At 40.6% G+C, this 17,668-nt stretch overlaps 1 protein-coding gene and 1 non-coding gene across 2 annotated transcripts in view; both read left to right on the forward strand.

Annotated features, from left to right (window-relative positions):
- Nucleotides 1-17,668, forward strand: part of MAML3 (mastermind like transcriptional coactivator 3) — a 451,078-nt gene that overhangs the window by 141,153 nt on the left and 292,257 nt on the right. The window lies entirely within an intron of this gene.
- On the forward strand, nt 7,758-7,829 carry TRNAC-GCA. The gene has a single exon. It is a non-coding gene; the product is annotated as a tRNA-Cys (tRNA).

Below are 17,668 nucleotides of genomic sequence, written 5' to 3' on the forward strand. Positions count from 1 at the left end.
CAGACAAGTAAAGGGCTAATTACAGTATGGTGAAACAGTTACAAGACACATGAGATATGCTTCACCTAGACTTCTAAGGGATCTGGGAAGATTTCACAAAAGAAGTGTCTTAGAAACCCGTTGATTTAGTAGGAGATAGTTAGTCAAAGGGCTTCCCAGGTGGCGCTAGTGGCAAAGAACCCTCCTGTCAATGCAGAAAATGTAAGAAATTCAGATTCCATCCCTGGGTTAGGAAGATCCCCTGGAGGAAGGCATGGTAATCCACTCTGATATTCTTGCCTGGAGAATCCCATGGACAGGGGAGCCTAGTAGGCAACAGTCCAATAGGGTCGTGAAGAGTTTGACACGACTGAGGTGACTTAGCACACACTCACGGTCAAACTCTGTTGAGTGGGGAAGTTTTCAAGACTGAGAAAATACACCAGATCCCTGGAAAAGAACATAGGCAATTCGGGGAATTGAAAATATTTCAGCATGGCTGCAGGGTAGAGTTCAAGGGTAACTTAAAATGAGTCAACAGAAACCACTTGGAACTCAAGTTGATTAAGAAGCTGAGGTTTAAATAACAATTTAGAAGAGAAAAAAAATCATCCTCCAGTGACTAACTTTTTATATTAACAATTTAAGTTGAGAGGTTAAGATTTCATGTTTCTTTAAGTAGTTTTTTATCTTTTAAACTTTTTAATTTATTGTCAGTTATGACTACTCTTTGTTTATTACAATCATAAAAGTTGAGAAAACATAGATGCCCAGCATTAAAGGATTAATTACATTAATTGGTAGCAAGCTAAAACACACTTTACCGTATGAAAAAAAATTATAAAAAGGCATTGAGGATTGATCCAGTTTTTTCAACCCATTTTTTAAAAGTTATTAAGACATGAGTAGGACTTCCCTGGTGGTCCAGTGGTTAAGAATCTGTCTTGTAATGCTGAGGATATGGGTTCGATCCCTGGTTGGGGAACTAAGATCCTACATGCCACAGAGCAACTAAGCCTGTGCACCACAACTACTGAATTTTCATGCCAAAACTAGAGTCTGTGTGCTGCAATGAAAGATCCCTCGTGATGCAGCAAAGATCCTGTGTGCTGCAGCTAAGGCCCAATGCAGGCAAATAAATAACTATTTAAAGAAACATGAGTAGCAGAGACCATTTCTAATTCATCTTCCTCCCTCCTTCCGTGCCAAGCAGTACTTGATAACAGACTATCAAAAATGCTTGTGGACACATTAACGAATGAGTGGGGAAGACTAAGTGTGGCCACAGAGGCTGTTGGATATTTCATTTCACAAAAAAATTAACCACAGAAAATGAGTTGCATGAAATTGGACAAAACTATTTTGATTAATATAATATTTGAAATTAGTGATCTAGGGCCAAATAAATGCCCAATGTGAAATTAGTATAATTTAGTGAAATTAGACATAGAAAGGAATGAAACGATGCCGTGTGCAGAGACATAGCTGGACCTGGAGACCTAGAGATTGTCATAGATAGTGAAATAAGTTAGAAGGAGAAAGATAAAGATCGTATAGTATCACTTACGTGTGCTAAGACAATAAAGATGAAAAACAATAAAGATGAACTTACTTCCAAAGCAGAAATAGAGTCACAGATATAGAAAACAAATTTATGGTTATCAGTGGGACAGGGTGGGTGGGATGAATTAGAAGATTGGGATTGACATATATATGCTACTATGAATAAAATAGGTAAGTAATGAGAACCTACTGGATAGCACAGAGAACTCTATTCAGTGCTCTGTGGGTGACCTACATTGGAAGGAAATCTAAAGAGGGGCTCTGTGTATCCATATAACTGATTCACTATGCCGTACAGCAGAAACGAACACAACAATGTAAAACTTCTATATGCCAAAAAAAATGAGTTAAACAAGACAAAACAGAAAAAGAGAAACAGGATTGTTTTCCTTATTTGGAAATTTATCACTGCTATAAAAATATTGAAGTAGACTTTTGTTTGACTTGTTTATCATATATTGTAAGGAGATACGTAGAATCCACTCACTTTCCACTTTAGTACTTTTGTATGAAGACTTTTGACTTTTTTATGGTATCTTATACATTATTGATGCTTTTGAACTGTGGTGTTGGAGAAGACTCCTGAGAGTCCCTTGGACTGCAAGGAGATCCAACCAGTCCATTCTGAAGGAGATCAGCCCTGGGATTTCTTTGGAAGGAATGATGCTAAAGCTGAAACTCCAGTACTTTGGCCACCTCATGAGAAGAGTTGACTCATTGGAAAGAGGGATTGGGGGCAGGAGGAGAAGGGGACGTCAGAGGATGAGATGGCTGGATGGCATCACTGACTCGATGGACGTGAGTCTGAGTGAACTCCGGGAGTTGGTGATGGACAGGGAGGCCTGGCGTGCTGCGATTCACGGGGTCGCAAAGAGTTGGACGTGACTGAGCGACTGAACTGAACTGAATTGAACTAACTGCAGGAGACACAGGAGGTGCTTGTTCGATGCCTGGGTCGCGAACATCCCCTGGAGTAGGAAATGGCAGCCTGGAAAGTCTCATGGACACAGGCGCCTGGCGGCCACAGTCCATAGGCTCACAGAGAGTTAGACACAATGGAGCACATGTTTTGAGCATTCTTTATATATTTTAGATAGAATTCCTTTGTCAGATAGGTGGTTTGCAGTTATTTTCTCCCAGCCTAAAATTTGTCTTTTTTCCCTTCTAAGAGTCTTTCACAAAACAGAAGCTTTTAGTTTGGTGATGTCTAGCTTATTAAATTTTCTTTTACTTATTCTGCTTCTGGTATGAAGTTTACAAACATTTTGCCTAGCTCTAGATCTCAAAGATGTTTCTCTTTCCTGAGAGAAAGAAAAATCTTTTTTCTAAGATTTACTTTGACATTTTATATTTAAGTCTGTGACTCATTTTGAGTTAATTTTTATATAAGGTGTGAGGTTTGGGTCAAAGTTCTATTTTATCCCTCACCTGTGCAAGTTCAGTTGCTCTAGCCCATTTGTTGAAAAAGTTATCCTTCCTACATGAAATTGTTTTGAACCTTTGTGAAAAATCATTTGAACATATTTATGTTGTGTAGATGTGCTTTGGATACATCTGTTTTGTTCCATTGAAATACTGTTTATTTCTCTATTACTACTGTGGTCTTGATTACTGTCAAGTCTTGGCATTAGGTAATTGATTCCTTTCATGTCATTCTCCCTTTAAAATATAATTTTGGCTGTTTTGGTTTCTTTATATTTTTATACAAAGTTTGGGATGTTCTTGTCTTTAAAAAAAGAACTTGCTGAAATTTTGATAGAAACTGTATTAAACTTTTATATCAATTTGAGGAAATTGACGTTTTTATTGAAAACTATGTTGAATATTTCAGTCCATGAATTCAGCAAGTCTCTCCATTTTATTTAGAACTTCATTGATTTCATTTATCAGTATTTTTAGTTTTCAGCATATAAGTCCTTACATGTTTTGTTAGATTTACGTCTTTTTTCTTTTCAGTGATTGTAAACAGCCTTGTAGTTTTAATTAGGGTGCCCACATTTTTTGCTGGTGTATAAACATATAACTGCATTTTGAATGTCAATCTGGTGTCTTGCTACCTTGCTGGTCTTACTTAAAGTTGGAGGAACTTTTTCGTGGCGTCCTTACTGTTTTCTACATAGACAGTCGTGTCCTCTGCAAATAGAAACAGATCCTTTCTCGTCTCTAATACCTGCTATTTCCTCCTCCTGCCTTATAGCCCTGGCCTACACTTCTTGTACTGTACTTTATTGAATGACAGTGGTGAGAGCAGACATTCTTGGTTTGTTCCTGATTTTAGGGAGAAAGTATTCAGTCTTTCAGCATTTAAGATATAATATTTTATAGATGCTCTTTATCAACTTGAAGAAGTTTCCCTCTGTTCCTGAAAATTAAGAATTTGAAAGAGTAAAGAGTTTTGAATATTAAAAATCTTATGTAGATTATTATTGTTTAGCTTAAGATACTCTTATAAAGTTTATCTTCTTGCTAGTTTTATATACCTTTAAGACTTAGGCAAAACTAGACAACCCAGAGAGGCAGATTTTTTTAACTGCCGTTTCATAAGCTATATAGAATTTCATTTCTTTTTGCTCTTTGTATTTGACTTTGATTCCTTTTTCTTTCTGCTTTTTTAACACATCAATAAATGATACATATACACCATAATTGACTAATAGAAGCCTTTTAATTTATACTTTAATATATATTTATAATGAGCATATAAAATATTTTTTTAAGTATCCTAAAATTAATTTCAGTTGAGAGTCAAATTAATCTTTATTTGATTTGTGCTTGTCTTGTTTTCACTCAAAAGTTTGTTGAGAATATGCAGTTTTACTTTATCCTATAACATTAAATTTCACCAGACCTACTCATGAAAAGGTCTATTTCTTCAAGGCAGGCTATGAACATAGAACAAGTATATCTTCAAATTATGAAAAACTATAATAACAAAATGTTTAACTCATATAAATTATATTCCATTGCAACCTACTGAGTCACTCAACAACATAAAAATTTTTCCCTTACATATTCTTCTATATTGTCATCTAGACTCTAAGCACCACGAGGGATATCGTCATTTCTTTCCTGTTTATCTCATACAGTGAGGCACTCATTTGTATTTGCTGAATGACTGAATAATTTCTAATGGCTGTGATACACCATTGTTTATTTAAGCTGTTCCTCTGTGTTGGACATTTAGGCTGTTCCCAATTTGGGTGAAAATGATAAACATAAAACTAAATCTTTGTACTCCCTCCTGCTTTGATGAGTCATCTCATTTCAAATTAAGTTACATCTGCATTCGACTTTTGGACATCCATCCAAAGTCTGGTCATTTTGAGGACTCCACTCTCTGGTTGGTTGGATACTTACGTCAAGCTGCTTAACAGATGAGGATATGGCGTTACTTCACTGTTCTACTGTTGGGAAGTCGGAACAGTGTTGAATGGTGAGTTCTTTAAAAGAACTGAGAAGGAGGTTGACCTGGAAAGATTAAAAACCTGTGACTAAAAGGCTGATTTAGCAGAAGATGATGGAAAGGTGGTTCCAAGTTGTGTAGCTTCTGCGGTGCTGGTCTTGTAGAGATTGGCTCTGCCTATACAACCAAAGGAAGCCTCCTCACATGCTGGAAAGTTGAAGATGTAGTGGAGTATACACATCATTCCTCTCAGAAGAGGCAAGGAGCCCCAACACTGTTTGCTGACATACATTTATTGACGACGCTTGATGGTCAAGAAGGTGTCTCTTTGGGGGACTGTGGAGAGGTACAGAGATACCAAAAATATGATGCTTGCCCTCAAGTAACTGAAACTGGGGAGGTCAGACTGAAGTTCTGTGCTAAGAGCTCAGCCTCCAGAATTAGGTAATCTAAGTTTAAACCATGCCCATTCCTGGGTATATGACTGTGAGAAAGTTATCTAAGTTCAACAAACCTCAGTTTACTCATGTATAAAATAGAATAAAGATACCATTCAAGGCTATTTTGAAAAATAAATAGAAAAAATGCATATAAGACTCTTGGAACAGGACTTAGCATGAAGTTGGTATAAATTTTTTCTCAAGAAAATTGGCACAGAAGACAATTCAGCATTGTGTCAGAGATAATATAGAATCTCAGACAACAGAAAGATTGCTGATGGCTAGATTAAAGGGGCTTCCCTGGTAACTCAGTTGGTAAAGAATCTGCCTGCAATGCAGGAGACCCCAGTTCGATTCCTGGGTTGGGAAGATCCCCTGGAGAAGGGATAGGCTACCCACTCCAGTTTTCTGAGGCTTCTCTGGTGGCTCAGATGGTAAAGAATCCGCCTGCAGTACAGGAGACCTGGGTTCGATCCCTGGGTTAGGAAGATCCCCTGGAAAAGCGAACAGCTACCCACTCCTGTATTCTGGCCTGGAGAATTCCATGGACAGAGGAGCCTGCTGGGCTACAGTCCATGGGGCCTCAAAGAGTCGGGAATGACTGAGCGAGTCTCACTGTCACTGTCAGTGAGATTAAGGAAGATGCCACAGAAAAGGTAGAATCTTAAAGGACAGTTGGAATCGCAGGTGGCTGAGAGAAAATGTAAGGGAGGTACTCCAGATAAAGAGATGACCTGAGCCCAGGAAAGAGGAAGAATGGAAAGGTGTGTCTGTGCTGTTGGAGGTAGCCCAGGTGAAAGGGTGAAGATAAACTGAACTATGCGGGTGTCCCTGGCAAGCTAATCATCTGGCTCCTGAATATTGTTGAACATTTCCTAGTGGGACAGTAAGGGGGAAATGATTTTCTATTCATAAGATTCGTATACCTTTCTCCAGGTCTTCTGTGGCTCAGCAGTAAAGACTCCACCTGCAAGGCAGGAGACATGAGTTTGATCCCTGGCTGGGGGAGATCCCCTGGAGGAAGCCATGGCAAGCCACTCCAGTATTCTTGCCTGGAGAACCCCATGGACAGAGGAGCTTGGTGGGCTACAGTCCATAGGGTCATAAAAAGTTAGACACAACTGAAGTGACCTAGCGCACATGCATACCTTTCTCCCTGTTTCTTTATGTCCAAAAGAAGATGTCTATTACATGCTCTGAATGCAACGTGATATTGTAACTTATTTGGACTTGCATTGCATTTTACAGTCTTCTTTAATCACTCACAACTGGATACAGTTGGTTGTCCGCACCACAGACAAAGGTAATCTTGGAGGATACAGTCACGTGGTTTCTTTGCACGGGACATTGTTTCCTTGGATGTTAGTTGGTCTGGTTTACATTTCACTAGTGAGTAAGGAATTTGAGGGTAGAAACCTGAGTTAACTGGCTCTGTATTTCTGATTTATTAGTAATGTTTCAGTGCCCCCTATGGGATCTCATTAGGTGTCCACATCACTGGAGAAGGAAGATGAAGGATGGAAATAGAACCCAGAGCTGGAAAGGTAGACTAGAGCCAGATTCTGAGGAAACTTGACTCACTGGCTTAAAAGGTAGGGATTGTAATTGTTAATCCAAGAGGTCTCTTGGAAGACTGCTAAACAAGTGCCCACATGGAGTATGGGAACATTTTTTCTTGGTGGTGAAGGGTGTCGGTGACTGAAAGTGGAAAGCTCCCTTGAGGATAATTTCAGAAATGTAGGTCTGAGGTCATAAATGCTGCCTTTGGATGGCAGGACAGCATCTGGAAGGAAACTGAGAGCTGGGGCAGGATGAAAAAAGAGCGGATGGGCTGGATGGCTGATGATAGGAGGCTGGGGGAGGGAGTGAGCGGGGACAGTAGAGAGCTTAAGTCACATCGACCTTCCAGGTATGTCAGTCACCACAGCCTATAACACTCACAATTTATGTCCTCTGGCAAATACAAGCTGATAGACTGTCATACATCAGCGGAGCTGAAGCTTAGATTTGAGAAGCAAAACTCGTCTTTGAATCTAAACAGCACCCCTTTTATCTCCTTTTCCTCATTGAATTAGTTCCAAAGTAAAAGTTTTTTGGTTGCCAAACTTGCAAAAATTCTATTTCTCAAAACTTTCCATTTTAAGGTTCCTTTCTCACGAGAAAATTTGTCTGATGGAAGAGGTATTACATAATAAGTAAGTGAAACCTCTATAGACCTTTTTTGAGGTTTACGTTACTTCTCTAATATATGTAAAAATTAATTTAGAATTACTAATTCAGAAATTTTTATAATTCAGACAAGTAGAAATTTTCCTTGTGATTCTCCATGAAAAAGGTTTTCCTCCCTTTCCCCTTATTTTTCCCTTATGGCTTCCCTGGTAGCTCAGATGGTAAAGCGTCTGCCTGCAATGCGGGAGACCCAGGTTCGATTCCTGGGTGGGGAAGATCCCCTGGAGAAGGAAATGGCAGCCCACTCCAGTACTCTTGCCTGGAAAATTCCATGGAAAGAGAAGCCTGGTAAGCTACAGTCCATGGGGTCGCAAAGAGTCACGACGGAGCAACTTCACTTCCCTTATTTTTCAGAGGTAGAATGTTTAAGATGGGTTGAATAAGAGAATGAATTGTTTATAGCACTTTGGGAAAATGATTAAGAGCTAATAAAAGCATCTCTTCTCCACATATAGAAACTTGCCAACCTACAGATGGACAGAGAAGTTAGAAGTATATAGCCAAACATTAAACACTAAGAAAAATCATTAGCACTCTTAGTGTACATGACCCCAAAAGGGAAAAAAACCCACCCCTCTTTGGAGTGTAACTAAATGAATGGCCTTTCTCTATGTCTCAAAATCATGAAAGTATAATATTTAGGGCCTATATGCCTCATATATTGTTGTTGTTTTAATTGGATCATTACTTCGTTCAGTTCAGTTCAGTTCAGTCGCTCAGTCGTGTCCGACTCTTTGCGACCCTGTGAATCGCAGCACGCCAGGCCTCCCTGTCCATCACCAACTCCCGGAGTTCACGCAGACTTACGTCCATCGAGTCAGTGATGCCATCCAGCCATCTCATTCATTAGTTTTCCTTATTTCGAATTAGAAATAGCTTCATGTTTTTTATTGTGTGGTTCTAGTGGTAAAGAACCTGCCTGCCAATGCAGGAGACGTAAGAGATGAGGGTTCTATCCCTGGGATGGCAAGATCCTCTGGAGAAGGAAATGGCAGCCCACGCCAGTATTCTCGCCTGAGAATCCTGTGGACAGAGGAGCCTAGTTGGCTATGTTCCATAGAGTCTCAAACAGAGAGAACTGAAGCGACTTAGCACGCACATAGGCCCTGTTCAAAATATTTTGACATTTACTTTCTTTTGATTGATCCTAAAGGATTTTTTCTAACATGAGTGGATCTTATGAAACTACTGTGGATATGTGAATATACTCAACAAAATGCATTCAAGGAGATACCTTAAGGACTTACTACCCTTGGCAATAGTTATGTTTTATTGATTTAGTTCGTTAGTTATGGGCTTGAAAACAAATAGCATTCTTTGAATGAAAAATTCCTAATTCTAATTTTTGAATGGTGCAGACTTATCTTCCCCCTACAAAGAGAATGAATTAAAAAGCAAATATGACTTTACTAGCAAATAAGTATATATTTACATATTCAGTTTGAATGAATGGTAACATTTAGAAAACACTTCTGCCATATGGCACAAACATAGATGTGTGTGTGTATATATATAGGTGTACTTATCAGTGGTACAAATTTCCAATCACCCCAGTCAAAACATCTGATTTAAATTTGTTCCTGATGCTGAATGCCATACATGCAGTTTGGAATCAAGTGAAATGAGCCTTTTTAAGAAAGGTCTAGAACTAACTTCTAAACAGGGTCCTAGTATTTGTAGCTAACATGAATGCTTTTTTTTTTTTTTAAAGTGGGGCATGGTGGAGAATAAATGATGAAGTTTTTCTGATGCTCCTTCACTTTAGTTAGTATATTCTGTGCCATTTTCATGCATGGAAGGGTAAAGCTACCTTTTTCGCTGGAAAACAGTTTTAGAATGTGGAGAAAGCCGATGAAAGCAGTGCCTATTTCCACACCATCTTAGTTGAAATCAATTTCTCTGAATAGCCAGAAGTTCATTCATTTTCTATAGCATCCAGCCATCTGCTCAACAAATGGTAAGCCCAGCCTTAGGATGTTTAAATAATAGTATTATGCTAATAGGGCTTCCCTCCTGGCTCAGCTGGTAAAGAATCTGCCTGCAACGTGGGAGACCTGGGCTCAGTCCCTGGGTTAGGAAGATCCCCTGTAGAAGGGAAAGGCTATCCACTCTAGAATTCTGGCCTGGAGAATTCCATGGACTTTATAGTCCATGGGGTCGCAAAGAGACGTACATTCTGTCTCAAATGAGTTTAGCTTCAAATGATAAAATTCCTGGATTTTAGACCTTCCTTTGTTACTCAGGACATTTTTGTTGAGTGAAATAAACAACCAACTCTTGTGCCTGGATTACTGAGATTAGTTTCTTTGATTTAAGAACTTCTTAGTGAAGTGATATTTCAGATATATTATAATCATACATGTTGGAGGAGGAAATGGCAGTCTACTGCAGTAATCTTGCCTGGGAAACCCCATGCAAGGAGCCTGGTGGGCTACAGTCCATGGGGTCCCAAAGAGTCAGACACGACTGAGTGAGTGAGCGTGCACACACATGCAGAGCACATGTAATACATTACTGCTGAGTAAGAATTCACTCACGTAAAGACTATTAAACGTTGATCAGCATAGTTGATTGAGGACAGGACACCTGAGGGAAAAGATGTCTGGCTAACCAGAATAAGAGACCTAGGAATTTGCTGGGGGATATTTTGGCTTCACTGGTAGCTCAGACGGTAAAGAATTCTCCTGCAATGCAGGAGAACCAGGTTCAATCCCTGGTGGGGGGCTGGGGAAGATGCTCTGGAGAAGAGAACATCAACCCACTCCAGTATGCTTGCCTGGAGAATTCCATGGACAGAGGAGTCTGGCGGGTTACAGTTTATGGGATCACAAAGAGTTGGACACCACTGAGCGACTAACACACACACACAGGTTATCTAAGCTGAACTGTGGCATGGACTGGGGACGTGGGTCAGGACTGGCAACATGTGTGATGAGACGGCTGCGGGAATCTTACTCTGAAAAAGTGAGACAGCTCAAGCAGCAGGATGAAGTCTGGCAACTGTGGGCTTGTTGATTCCTGACTTTGACCCCACACTGTGCCTTCTGGCAATTCCCAGTTGGTAAACCCAAATTCTAGGGACTGAGAAGCTCATCACATGTTAACAACAGGCAGGGGTTCATGTTCTAGCCCAGTATTAGCTGTTGTTGGACTTAAGCAGATAGATGCCTACAGATGTATGGTGGTGTTACACAGACTGTTTTGGGTATCGGTCATGATGTTATACTAAGAACTCAAATCCAGAGGGGTAACTACCATCAAGTCAAGGTTTGGAAGGCATTACAGTTTTAAGGAAAACTGAATGTTTTAGATATTCAGAGAACTCCAGCTTAAGCCAAATAAATATACAAATTATAATTTAGGAGCAGTTTCCATGTCCCCTTTCTGTCAAATCCACTAGTAAAGAGCTTGTGGCATGGGGAAGCATACAGTGGGTCTATATCCCTGTGAAGAGGGGGCACAGTTTGGGGCCGACAAGAAAATGTGTTCTGTAGCCGGATCAGTTGTGAATCAGGTTAATGAATGTGTGTGTGTGTGTATGTGTGTGTGTGTGTGTGTGTGTGTGTGTGTGTGTAAAGGTTGTTTACAGATATGGATCCATCTCTTTTTTCCATTCTCATAAATTTTATTTGCTTATTAGAGTAAGACACATTGAGATTATCTGGAAGATGAACTACGTATATTCAGTATCTGAAAATCAATATAAAGGCAGGCTTTTAACTTGTGAGAAAAAAAAGAATAAGATTTGTCATTTGCCTTGTCATCTCTTGTCTGCCCAAAGTTTCTCTTTGGAGTTTCTTTAGGCTCCATGGCCATAAGGGAATAATAGGTGGTAAACTATTTCTAATAAACCTCCTTTATTTGAGAAAATATTTGGTCAGAAAATGTTTAGTCCTCACCATGTGATATGATTTTAAAAGGTCAGGAACCTGTAAACACCATGTGAAAACATTAAAAAAAAAATCTAACTCTAGAGTAAATATCACAAATATTAATCCTAGACATTGGAATCTCTTTTCTCAGCAGTCCAGATTGACTTAACAACACCCAACAATGCCATTTCTTACTGAAGAAAAATTCTCTTTGACAGTAAGGCCAAATGAATGACTATAAGTTTTTGAATTAATGTGGCCAAAAGGGCCATGTCCCTGAAGAGGCAGGCTTTGTGGAGATGGTCAAAGAGCAGAGAAGCAGTGTTGGTTGGTGGCTGGAAGCCAGTGGCTTCTCTAGGGTGGGATGGGAAAGGCAGAGGGTCAAGAATTGGAGTCTGGTAAGAGTAGTGTTTTCCCCCAACTTTCTCAGTTAGCTGTTGATGGAAGAGAGTGATCAGCCTGGTCTTCCAAGGCTTTTCTGGGCCAGTGACTGTGGAATACAACCTATACACAATCTTTTGTTCCAGAGATTTTAAATGGATTGAAAATGGTTGAGAAGGCAATAGTAATTGATACAGGAACACCTTTTCGATTGTTGTTTATTTTTCTTCTTTCTTTCTAGATCGCCCAGGCTTCCTTGCCCTGCCCCCCAATGTAATAGAATTCATAAACATTTTCTATCCTCTTTTTTGCTTCCTTTTCTGTATCTTTATTATTATTTTAGCTACTAGGAATTGGCATTAGGACGCATCTGAGGAAGTGGAAGCTGATTATGATTTCTAAGAAGACTCATCCAGTTTTCTTTGGAGATTTTCTTTGGCCCTTTAAGTGAGTGTAGACAATTTTCCTCAAGTTGATGGCAGATTTGTAGCTTCTGTGAAGTCTTTTCACCCTTCATTACATCTCTTTTTTTTCTAATCTTTTTAAAATCTTACTTTTCTAGTAGAGATTAGTTTTCTCTTCAGTGGAAGCTTCTGAGCTAGGCTATTTAAACTAAATGTAGCTGCAAGATTCCTTTGTGTTTTCTTTGTGTGACATTTGGCCCCAGCAGTATACAGGGCAACCCCCTATGTTACAGGATATGTGGAATTCAGAGATTCCTTTAGAAAATTATTACCCACCTCTATCTCATTATACCACCATTGTGAAGCTTTTATTTCTCATGTGTAACCAAGTTTATGTTCGTGTGTATACGGTACCTACCTCGGGGGGTTGTTGGGAGGCTTCAGTGTTAGTGTGTTAGTTGCTCAGTTGTGCCCGACTCTTTGCGGCCCCATGGACTGCAGCCCACCAGGCTCCTCTGTCCATGAGGTTTTCCAGGCAAGAATATTGGAGTGGGTTGCCATTTCCTTCTCCAGGGGATCTTCCCAACCCAGGGATCGAACCCGGGTCTCCTGCACTGCAGGCAGATTCTTTACTGACTGAGCTGCGTTAGTAATACATGCAAGTACTTAGAACAGTGTCTGACATAGGGGGAAGATATATTCAATATTTGCTATTAGTGCAACTACCTGTTTTATTGTTTTAATTTGATAGAAGAATGTGGAATATCAATTTCAATCCATCGCCAACTGTGGTTGGATGCAAAGTTGGCCCAGAAATTGTTTGCTCGTGAGAGGTCAACGGAACGACTTCGGCTGAATGAGAAAACATGGCAGCCACCTTTTTCTCCATTTTGATCAGGGGTTTTGAATGTTTCCTAACTCGTTCACTCTAAAACCAGTTGAGGAGGGGAGGGCTAAAGGTCTCTCTCTCCTTCCATTCTCTTTCTCCCTTATCAGAATTAAGGACGAGAGAGGAGAATCTTTGGTTTTTTTGATGCCTCATTTGTTCTGACAAAGAAGAGTCAGCTTATTTTATAAAGCCCACTTAAATTTGGAAAACCCTTACCTAGCACATGATCTCAAGTGGCAGCCTCTAAGCAACAGATGAGTATACACCCCCTGAAATTCAAGGTCAGGCGATTAAATAAGGACTGTTTGCCCACCTGGTGCTTTGAGACTAACCTGTGTTTCCCGCAAGATGTCTTGAGGTTGAATTATGCCACAGAAGTAGCATCTTTAGCACCTTAGGGTGAGATGATTTTAGAGAGATCAGGCTTCATCAGGTGAGTGACAAGACTAACTCCCTCTGGCAGTGTACAGAAACAATTAAACATTAAATGCATTTTACGGAAGTGTTTGACTCACATGTGCATATTAAAACATTTTTTTCCAAGATCTGTGAAATACGAACCTGTCTTCCTATGAATGCTTATAGCGCTCATTAGCAAAATTCGTCTCCAGGAAGTATGTTTTTCTGTTTTCTCCTTCTAATCTCCTTTCAGGAGAGTGGAGGGTGGGTGGAAGTCAATTTTCCCAGCTAGATCTGCATTCTTCCAGTTAGAAGAGATGTTTCCTTTTAATTTGTTGTTTGATGGTATTGAAATATTTTTTCCGAATCTGTTGTTATTTAAAAGAGCAAACCCTATTCCTGTCGTCATGTACTACCTGGGGTATTATTTAGTAAGTGCTTTGTTTGTAAACAGATAGTGGTTTTCAAAAGATCGAGCTGTGCAGTGATCATCTTTTCAACATCCCAGACTATAGGAGCTGCAGTTGTTGGATTTCCTCTTCTCCAGGTTTTAGTTTTAGATCTCAGTTCTGCATTGACTTCTTTTTTCCTAATGTTTTCTAGGTTAAGGAAGATTTTACACATCTTACTTGTGAATCCCCAATTCTTTTTCTGTCAAGGATGACTAGGGCTCTGGAATGAATTAACCTGTTCTAGATCTTTCTGCGAAAAGAGGAGAGTTGAAATTTGACTCCTCTGCATTGTCTACAGCTGAACAGGACAAAGGGTGCTGATAGCATCAGGTTCATTTCCTGGCATTAACAGCCCTGGTCTCCCAAACCCCATTCCACTTAGGACCCCAAATTTTCTAGCTGTGTTTTTCAAACCAGCACAGATTTGAACTACTTTGTTGAACTTCTTTTTCTCCCCCCTTAATTATTTATTTCACGAGCAATTCTCAACCCTTCCAGAAACCCAAATTGTTGTTTGTTCTTTGGATAGTTGAAAATACAGCTGTGTCTGGGGAATGTGGGGATGAAGAGGTGTTATTTCTTATCTTAAAAAAAAAAAAAGCAGACGTAATTAAAACAGTAGAAATCCTCTCAGCCAGGAAATGACTGTATGAGGCTGTCTGCCATGGAGCAGCTGCTAGGAGCGGGTCAGCTGGCACCAAGCTAGCTTGGATTTCAGAGCTGGGGAGCCCCTTCCCTGGCAGCCCCAGCCCACTCTGCGTTTGCTCTGAGCCGTCATTGTCTCCCTTCCGGCGCCTGGGGTTCTTTGTCTGCGGTGTCACACACTCCACTCCATAGCCAGCCTCCCTCAGCCTCTGTTCATCCCATTTTCTTTCTTTTCCCACTTCTCAGCCTCCCACCCGCCCTGTCCTCTCTTTACTGGTTTTATGCCTCAAGTGATTGGAGAAGATTTTAGTGAAGTAGGTGCTCTACAGATCCAGCTTCTAATGAGCTTCCAAGAAGTGAAGACGTTAAGATATGATGCCTTTAAAATGGACAGTGTGCCTGTGTGGAGTTGGAAGTTAGGTGTTCTTGATGTAACAGTTTCTAGTTAAAAATACAGGGGGCGGGAGGAGGAGGGAGGAAGCTGAATGAGAGGGTGGGGCTTGTCCTTAAGTAGCGTAGCAATAATAACGAAAGGGCATTGCTGCTCACCCAATATTCTGGGGGTATGGAGAGACCTGTCAGTATGCCCTGGCTTCTGGGCCATTGTTAATAACGAACGAAATGTGACAACAAATGGCTTGTGAATTTCAATGGCCGTGTACATGTTTAGAATGGCTTCTGAAGGAAACACATGCCTCCCCATTCTGGCTAGCGTAAGGCATTAATAATGGCTTGGTGGGGCTTGACTCTAAAGAGCTCATTTACAGTCTCTCTCTTCCCCTCTGCCTGTTACCTGTAGCTAACAATGCTTTTTAAGTGATGCTCTTGCTTGTGCTGAGAACAGGGATGGGAGAAAGACGGAGTTGACAAGGCTCTTAAAGCCATTTGTAATTGACAAAAAAACTTGCCTTGCAGGAACTTCAAGCACTCGCGTATAGAAATCTTATACCTGGGACAGACTTAATTCAAAGATTCAGATCCTGATGGTTAGAGACACAGAAACTGAGCTTAGAGGATGCTGCAGGTCGGTTCCTAGGACACAGAGCCCAAACGTGACCACACCAGGGCTTGAATCTGGTGCGCTTTCAAGACTTTCAGGGGCACAGGCTTATGTTTTGGTCCTCTTTGAAGGATGTCACTGGCAAAATGTCATTATCCCTAGACAAAGAAAGAGCATTTCCTGGTGGTAACCCTCTATTCCAAAGCCAGTGAGATCAGACGCTGTGTTTCTCACTACCTTCCTGAGCTGTCTGAAATTAACCATGTTGTCCTTACAGGCATCGGGCCCTTGACTCTAGCCATCTCAGAGCTCTTGTTTCTGCCTCTGTTCCCTGCACTGCCCCCTGACCTGTTCTCTACTGCTCAACACCAGTTAGCATCTTTTCTCTTTATACCCAAGGTGTGTCTTGTATTTTTCTTACACTCAGTGTTTCCCTCTCAGTATGTTTGGAATTCTGTCCAAGATCTCCTCCTGAAATTTTCTCTTAGGTAACCCCAAAAGCAGTGCTAGTATCATTTCCAAATGGGTCCCAGCCTAGCACCCAGGGTCAACACAGGACAGGCTCAGGGGCTGGAGATCAAGTCCTGGCTGGCAGCAGTTCAGGAAAGTGTGTTAACTCCCTGTGGACTCCCCTGCAAAGGTCCCTCCTGCTCTAGAATTCTAAATCCTCTTATACTGGGTTGGCCAAAAATTCGTTTGGGCTTTTCCCTAACATATTACAGAAAAATCCAAACAAACTGTTTGGCCAACCCAGTACATTTACAGAGAGGGATTTTGAGAAAGAATTGGTCAACTGAAGCATCAACCCAGTCACACTGTGTTATTAAAAGCTCAGGCTCCTGGAGCCCAGATCTTTAGTCCCAGGTTGGAGCTGAGTGCCTTGTCCCCGCACTGCTCTCTTGCTGCCTCTGTGGGCACATCCCCACCTGGCTCTGCCAGCTCTCACTCGAGGGACCAGTGCTGCTGTTGAAGGACAAGGACAAGGGATGCTATGTAATTGGGAAAGAATTCTCATACACACAAGTTTCTTTTCTGCCAAGATGGTTTGGGTATATCTAGTAAACAAATCAAGAAATGGGGGTGACTGTGTTCACGTAATTTTTTTTTCTGTGTTGTGTGAACATTCTGATTCTATTCCAGAATGTAAGCTCCTTACAGGCAAGCCATGTAATGACACAGTGTTAGGGGTCTGTGGCTTGTTCTTGTTTAGTTGCAAAGTCATTCGGACTCTTTGCAACGCTATGGACTGTAGTCCGCCAGGCTCCTCTTACCCTGGGATTTCTCAGGCAAGAATACTGGAACAGGTTGCCATTTCCTTTTCCAGGGGATCTTCCCGACCCAGGGATTGAAATCGCATCTCCTGTTTGGCAGGTGGATTCTTTACCCCTGAGCCACCTGGGAAATCTCTAAGTAATTAGTGATAGTAACAGTAAGTCCTAGGTATTCTGATTTTAAGTCTAGTACTTAGAACCTCTAGTCTGATGGAATTTAAAGTCATTATTGTCTTCTGAATATTTATGAATGTATCATGAAAATGAATTTGATAGAAAGTTGACTAATCTTACTCTTTCCCACTGTGACATTAAAAATCATGATTTGTGTTTTCTGCTTCTACTTCTGTGTAAGTTTTCCCACTTCAGACCTCAACTTGAATATCTTTTCAGATTTTTATATTTATTCTAAATGTAATCAGAAGTTCAACAGGACAGATTTCAAGTAGAGAAAAAGCAATAGTGTTCATATGAATGGTTTGGTTTTCATCTTTCTATGTTGCTGTGAAAAAGGCATGGTAGTCCAGGTGTGAATCTGGTTTTGTTGGGGGTATTTTGAAAAGGAAGATGTCTCCCAGTGTAGATGGATAGTATCTGCTAAGCCAAGGCTGTGAATAAATAATGAGGGAAATATAGATTTCATTATCCAAATAAGTTTGAGTATATGGGGAAAGGCTCATTCTGTTTTTTGTACAATCATCTGGTTAAGCTGGGAAAGATTGTAAGGTTAATTAATACACA

The sequence above is a fragment of the Oryx dammah genome, unplaced genomic scaffold (genome assembly GCF_014754425.2).
Source record: "Oryx dammah isolate SB20612 unplaced genomic scaffold, SCBI_Odam_1.1 HiC_scaffold_12, whole genome shotgun sequence".
NCBI classification, from domain to species: domain Eukaryota; kingdom Metazoa; phylum Chordata; class Mammalia; order Artiodactyla; family Bovidae; genus Oryx; species Oryx dammah.